This window comes from Fukomys damarensis, unplaced genomic scaffold (genome assembly GCF_012274545.1).
Source record: "Fukomys damarensis isolate Sample0158 unplaced genomic scaffold, DMR_v1.0_HiC HiC_scaffold_33, whole genome shotgun sequence".
NCBI classification, from domain to species: domain Eukaryota; kingdom Metazoa; phylum Chordata; class Mammalia; order Rodentia; family Bathyergidae; genus Fukomys; species Fukomys damarensis.
The window spans coordinates 42763313-42770588 of NW_022900945.1; positions in this window are offsets into that span (position 1 = coordinate 42763313).

Below are 7276 nucleotides of genomic sequence, written 5' to 3' on the forward strand. Positions count from 1 at the left end.
TTGGTTTTTTGAGACAGGGTCTCACTATGTAGTTGAGACTGACCTGGAACTCACAGCGATCCTCGTGCCTCAGCCTCCCGAGTGCTGGGATTACAGATGTGCACCACCACACCTGGTTTACATTGTAGAATTCTTTATAAAAGCCTTGGGTTTTTTTGTTTTTTTTTTTCTTTTTCTTTTTCTTGTAGACAGGGCCTTGTTATGTAGTTCATGCTGGCCTTGAATACATTGTGTAGCCCATGCTGGCATCAAACTTGCAGAAAACCTCTTGCTTCAACCTTCCAAGTGCTGAGATTAATAGGTGTGTGCCACCACACCTGGCTTTGGGCTGCATTTCTATATTGGTGGATTCCTGTAGAAATTTTTAGCATGGTAGACCTTCTAGGACCAGGAAGGAAGGAGTGTTTAAAGACAGGTTAAGAACTGACCTGGTAGGCAAAGGGAAAGTTCTAGCTTCTCTTAATGATTTTTTGTGGAAGCTGGAGTTCATTCTGTTTAGACTTATCTCACAATGTGTCCTAATCTTTTCTAGAAAAAATTCCTCTAGTAATAGGGTGTGTGTGTGTGTGTGTGGAGTATACTTTTTTAAAAATTCATTAATTTCATTGGTACCTTTTAGGTATACAATATGCTGACATTCATTATTGGGAATTTGTACCTTTACATAAAATAGTTTGGTTCTTATCCCCCCCACCCTCCCTTCAACTCATCTACCCCTCCCTATTTACAAAGACTTGGTTTCCACTTTTTCCTTTTCTCATATTCCTTTCACTTTCCTTTCTCCTATGCCTCCCACTTCCCGTTCCCCTTTGGACCTTTTCTTCCTATTTCACATTATCTAGTATACATTTTTTATAAAATGGAGTAATACTCAGCCATAATGAGAAACTAGGGACATTTATAGCTAAGTGGATGCACATTGAGACCATACTCTTAAATAAATAGGACGCATGCATGCAGAGGACTATGATAATGATTATCCCCAAAGCAGGCTGTGAAGAGTTAACCCAATTGGCTTGTTTACAGAAGTAAGTGGCTGAAGCCTACATGCTGAGGAAAGAGTAACTCCACCCAAATTCCATTCCCACAATTAAAACCTTCAGAGTGAAGGACAATGTTCTAATTACAATCATATTTTGTCTGTTCTGTTCCTAATTCAAGAATGCTTTGTCTTGTCCTTTATTAGTCTTGTTTGTATTAATTTCCACAGAAACCACATGTTTCCTTTATCCTAATAGATTACCAATAAAAGTCAGTGGCTGGGACTGTCCAGTGCCTTTGTTGGGTGCACTGGAATTGGTCATACTGTCACCTTTCTCTCTTAGTTTTGTCTCCTACTGTATTCTTCTCAGGCCTGTGTCATGCACTGGGCAGGTAGGGACTGGAACCTGACTACAGGGGTCTCTGACATGTGCTAATGCCAAGTTTGGTGTGAGAAACCAAAAATGTAAATAAGGATCAAAAGGTGAAAAAGGGAGTATACCATTTTTTGGAGGTGGTACATCTGTAAACTATGATTCAAAAAAGTGTAATTCTTTATTGTTTCTCAGGCAGTCCTTTTATCACTTAAGCCTTTGATTCCTAGACCTGTGAACTGGGTTTTGGGTGAGAGAACCTTTAATATAAGAGAGAAGTTTATTCAATACTTTTGGAAGTACTTTCCTATGTACATAGTTGCCTAGGCAACACTTTCTTCCTAGGGCCATCGGCAAACCTCCACAGCCATTGTCATTTATTATACCAGATCTTCAGAAAATAGTCTTAATCTTTAATTTGTATTCTTGTTATTTGGCTTGGTGAATGGTAGCCCTTACTTAATACATAATCAGTCCTGTACATTTGCCACCAAGTTAGAATGAATTAATTAAAACTACAGAGCAAATTCATAATTAGGTCCAGAATGTCATTAAGTAGTAGCGATTTTAATTATGCATTTAAATAAGATCCTGTCATTGCTATATAATTGAACTTAACTTTTTTTGTACTTTCTCCCCCATAATCTAGCCATGTTGACAGTTTGTCATTGCTAGGGTATTTTAATAGGATACTGCTGCTCCTTAATTAGAAATGAGGTTAACTATTAGCCTTAAAATTAATTGGATTCTCTTTAGATTTGTCTTATTTTGTGTTTGCTTTTTTTCTGTAGAAAATAAGCTTGTGATGAATATATGCATGTTATATGAAACTACTAATTGCTTCAGTTTCCATAAGCATTTTCCAGGAAAGATTTCTGCCATTACCTTTTCACGTAAGAGGTGGTGATAGTGGTTGATGTGGAAGGTATCTGCTATTTGTGCCTGACTATCTGTGGGTGGAAAATGCATTTTTGTTTGGAATTGTCTAGGTGCATGTCCAAATAATGCTAGGAACCATAGATAGGTTTAAGGTAAGTTCACTTGAGAAAGGAATACTTGGTTAAAGCTATTCTATTTTTTTAAACCTGGTCCCAGTCATTTCAATTCTCAGGGTCCAATTTTCTCATCAATTAAATGAGAAAGGTGGACAGGAGGTTTTTAGGAACTTTCTAGTTTTACGATTTGTTATGTGACTCATACTGAAGAGAAAATATTTTCTAATAGGATAAAAGAAAAGGATAATCTAAGTTTATGAATATAGAAAGCCTTTATAAACCTAGCTAATTTGGATGAGAAGCAATATAAATTGGTTAAATATCTGAATTTTCTTTTTTTGTTTGTTTGGTTTTTTTTGAGACAGGGTCTCACTATGTAGTTGAGACTGACCTGGAACTCACTTTGTAGCCCAGGCTTGTCTCGAACTCACAGCGATCCTCCTGTCTCAGCCTCCCAAGTGCTGGGATTATAGGCGTGTGCCACCACACCTGGCAAATAATTGAATTTTCAACACTTCAATCTGAATTCCTACTATAATTACTCATGTTAAGCTTTAACTTGAATTAGGCTTTTAGTATTAACTTGTAGAGAGATCTTTGAGAAAGCTGCTTTGGATAATTCTGACTTAGAATACAAATTATTCTTTTGACATTTAGTGCTTTCTAATAAAAAAGAACAGGACTTGCTCAAAGAACCATCTGGTTTCCACTGGATTATGTGAGCTGTGTGTCTGTAGTGACACCTAGTGGGTGATGAGGATGTGCGCACCAGTGATTAAACTGGCTATGTTTGCATAGCCAGTTTCTAGGACCTTAGGGCATCATGCATTTGTTTTAAGTTCCATTTCTGTTACTATTTTCCCTCAGATCTGGTGGTTGTAGGGAAATTAAAAGCATTCACATTTTTGTTGCCACATGGTGAAATATGAGAATGTTGATCTCACCATGTAAGTCAGAACTGTTAAGGTTAGAGACGATCTTCAAAGTACTATATAATCTAAGCCTGGGGCCGGGGGTTTAGCTCAGTGGTTCCGGCACCTGCCTTGAAAGTGCAAGGACCAAAAAAAAAAAAAAATTAGACTATAATCTAAGCCCTCCATGTTTAAGATGAGCAAATCACCAGCAGTGAGGAGAAAGTAACTGATATGGAGTCGTATGACTGATAAAACCTAAACTAGAACCTCTTCACCTGATTCCCAAGCTTTCTACTCTACCCTATACATTTGATTTTGAGTTTTTTTAAAAATTTGAGACCATGGTGTAGTTGGAGTAGATCTATGTACCATCAGCAGAACCAGTACTGACACATAAAGGCAGATTTTCTTTCAGTGATACATTGTTGAACATCAAAAGAGCTGTGGACAAATGCAGTCAAAAACCATCAGGAAGGGCCAGGGATTTAGCTCAGTGGTGCCGGCACCTGCTTGGCAAACACAAAGTCCTGAGTTCAATTCCCGATACCAAAAAAAACCAACCAACCAACCAACCAAACAAACCATCAGGAAGCCACAAAGGAGTTGCTTACACTGAGGGAGTGGGATGGGCAAGTTAGACTAAGCCTTTACCGTCCTAAAACTCGTCACTTCTCAAGCCAGCTAGGAACCCGCTCTTCATATTATGCTTATTTTCTGGTGTATGGCATTACCTTTAGGAGGAAAGAAGAATTAATATTAAAAGAAACTATGCATATAGTCATTTTAGGGTTTGTGGCACATAGTTTAATCCAGATTGGACACATCAGGTACAGCAGTGGCACACGACTCAATACTGTAAATGATATACATGTTTTAACATATGCACTACAGTTTCAAAAGAAGACGACAGGAAACTCATGTCTTTTTTTTCCATAGAAAGTTTTCACATGTTTATCTTTCTGCAGTTTTGTACAGTAGATTTCTTTGCCATTGTGATGTTGGTAAGCAAAGCCCATTTATTAAAATATGAAAATAGAAAACAACACACTTGATATTTTTCACGATAACATTAATGGGAGAGTATGACCTCTAAGGAAAACATACTGGAATGTCTGATTATCAAAAATATACCATCCCTCCCACTTCCCAGGTTTGTAAAATAGTCTGTTGGTCCAAGGAGCTCCTCAGGACTCGGTCAGTGCCCTACACTGGCCAGGGTGACATCAGCCAGTGTAGTTAAGTAACCTGCTAAGATAAATGTCATTCCACAGTTTGATGAGAAAAAACACAGAACATTCTGGATAGAAAACAAGACTCATGGAACTCCTTTAAAGCTGTTTCATTTTCTGATAGCTGCTTTTTCTTAGTTCTAATGATGCTCTTCATGATGCTGTTTGGGCTCCAAGGGTCATAACATTTTTTCCTTCATTTAGTCATTTTAAAGCTTTGTAAATAATGAGAATTCATTAGGAAATCAGAAAGGGGAAATAAAGTTCCTCAGGTTCCTGTTATAGTTACCGTGCCAACTAGTATAGAAAGGAAACTAATATTGCCTTAAATTAACAGTGTTGAGATCCTTTTGCCTTATAGTTACCTGGTAATTGATGTGAGGGAGCCTGGATAATGAATTCATTAATAACCTCAAATCTAGTGTTAGTCAATTTTAACCACTACTGCTTCAGAAAAAAAAAAAGACAAAAGAATCCCCACACTAGATATATGTTACAATGTATACTTTCCCTACCTGTATTCTAACAAGTCAGTAAGGTCATTCTGTACTGTGGGAAAAAACCGGATAAATCCTCAGCATAGCCACATGTTGATCTTTGTAATCATGGATCTTTAACATCCACTATTCAAATTCTGTGTGACTGTAGACTAGTGTATTCAACTGTCTGAGAATATCTATGGTCTTTTGAGAGGTGTTCTGTACAGTTAGTCCTGAGCTTGACGCTAGTTAGGAAAATAGGGACGGGGGAGAAAGAATTCAGTTTGCTTCTGGAAGTCCTGGTTCTTCAAGGTGGTTCTGAAAGGAGTGCTTCCTTCCCTTAATCACCACCTTTGAAATCCAACTTTTAAAAATATAAGACCCAGAGCAATGGATTGTGATAGGGAAGAAAAATCCCAAGACAAGATGTTGAAGCTCTGGATTGAACCTGCTACCAACCTGCCACGTGAACTTGGAAGAGTCATTCCACCTCTTTGTGTCCATTTCTTCTCTGAACCAAGGATTTATTATGTGACCTACTCCCCTCACAGACTGTAATGACGATGAAAAGGAAGCTATATGTGAAATGTCACTGTCCTAGCCTTCTCTTCATTGTGAATAGATACATTTGCCTGCAAAAACTTGACTATTCACTTGTTCACCTGTTTCTGATGGAAGTGATAGTTGATAGTCCTTAGCTGATTCTACCCATGAAATGGCATCTAAAGGACATCGTGTATTAGTGCAGTCAGGTGATTTCCAGGGCTTTGTCCAAGTAACAGTGACATTTACATGACTGCCTCTTACATATAGCATGGAGTCTTTTATGGCTCCTTCTCCAAAGCATTAACTCTGAGGGGAAGTGTATGTGGTGGGGAAAACATTAGAGAGTAGCCAAAGGACTTGTGTTCTGATCCCAGCTCTGTCATTAAATGGCTACATGACTTTGAGCAATTCACTGAATTTCTCTGGGCCACAGCTTTCTACATTGTAGAATGAATGAGAGATTTAATATTTTCTATATACTGTAGAATGAATTAGATACTCTTTAATATCTTCTAGGTCTGATATACTCAATACTGTATTTTTTGAGTTTCATTCATTTGAAATTTGAATACAGCTTATTAGTTTTTGTCTTTGTTTTGTTTTCAAAGTTCTCCCACTCCGTACACACAACGTTGAATGGGATTGAACAGGATAAATGATCCTGGAAACATGTTATCTTCTTTCTTCAGTTACTAGCCAATGAGTTAGGTTTATTAGACTGAACACACTTTGGATTTAGAAATGCCTTTTAGCTGTGTAGTTAGGTTGTATTCTATTGTGTAGGTGAGCCATTTTCCTAGGTTCACATCTTTTAGGCCAGAAGTGCGCTGGGTCCCTTTTTCCTGGCTAAGACTAGAATGAGGGAGGGAGGTGAATGGGATAGTCTAAGAACTGGTACGTTGGACATGGTGGCACATATCTATACAATCCCAGCACTCCAGAGGCAGAGTGAAGAGGATCTCGAGTCTGAGGCCAAGCTGGGCCTACATAATGAGTCCTTGTATCAAACCAACAATAAAAAAATACCTGGCATAATGTGGGCTTTGGAAATACAGCTGAAGCAACATAGAACAGTTAGTCTGTGAGAGTCAGTAAAAAATGTGGAGAACTGTTTGGGACATGGTTTTTAAAATATATTTTTGTGAGGACCACTAATATACTTCCTTGGTGAACTGTCATTGTGACATGTAGATTCTTGGATGAATCAAATATTATTCTATCCCCATAAGGATCTGATCTTAAATGAAGCATAGGCAGTATGTATGTGTAGGCATCCATGTTCCTTTTGTCTCTTTATCCCTTGTCACTTAATTCTTATGATGTATGACTTAAGATACACATTGCTAACTTTGTTCCATTCTTCACGCTTTCACAAGCAAGATCCTTTCCTAGACTTTTGCCTGCTCCCGCCCAGCCCAGAATCCAGCTAAGTTCTCTGCCTTTCCCTTCCTGATAAGTGTAAAGTGAACAGATTTAAGTAGTTATTCTCAGATAATATTTAGGTTGGTTTTGTGTGTGTGTGTGTGTGTGTGTGTGTGCATGCGTGCGTGCATGTCTTCCTCTGTAGTTGTATAGTAATACTTTTATCCTTTCTTTGACAAATGCTTAGAAGGCAAGAACTGCCCCATTCCTATGTTAAAGAGAAAATTTTAAGGCTAGACTCAGAGAAAGGACTGTCAGTGGCCAATGAGGATTAGTACAGGGAGATGAAGATAAGATTTGACTCCCTCTCCTCTGCCCTTTCTGCCCACCTTCCTG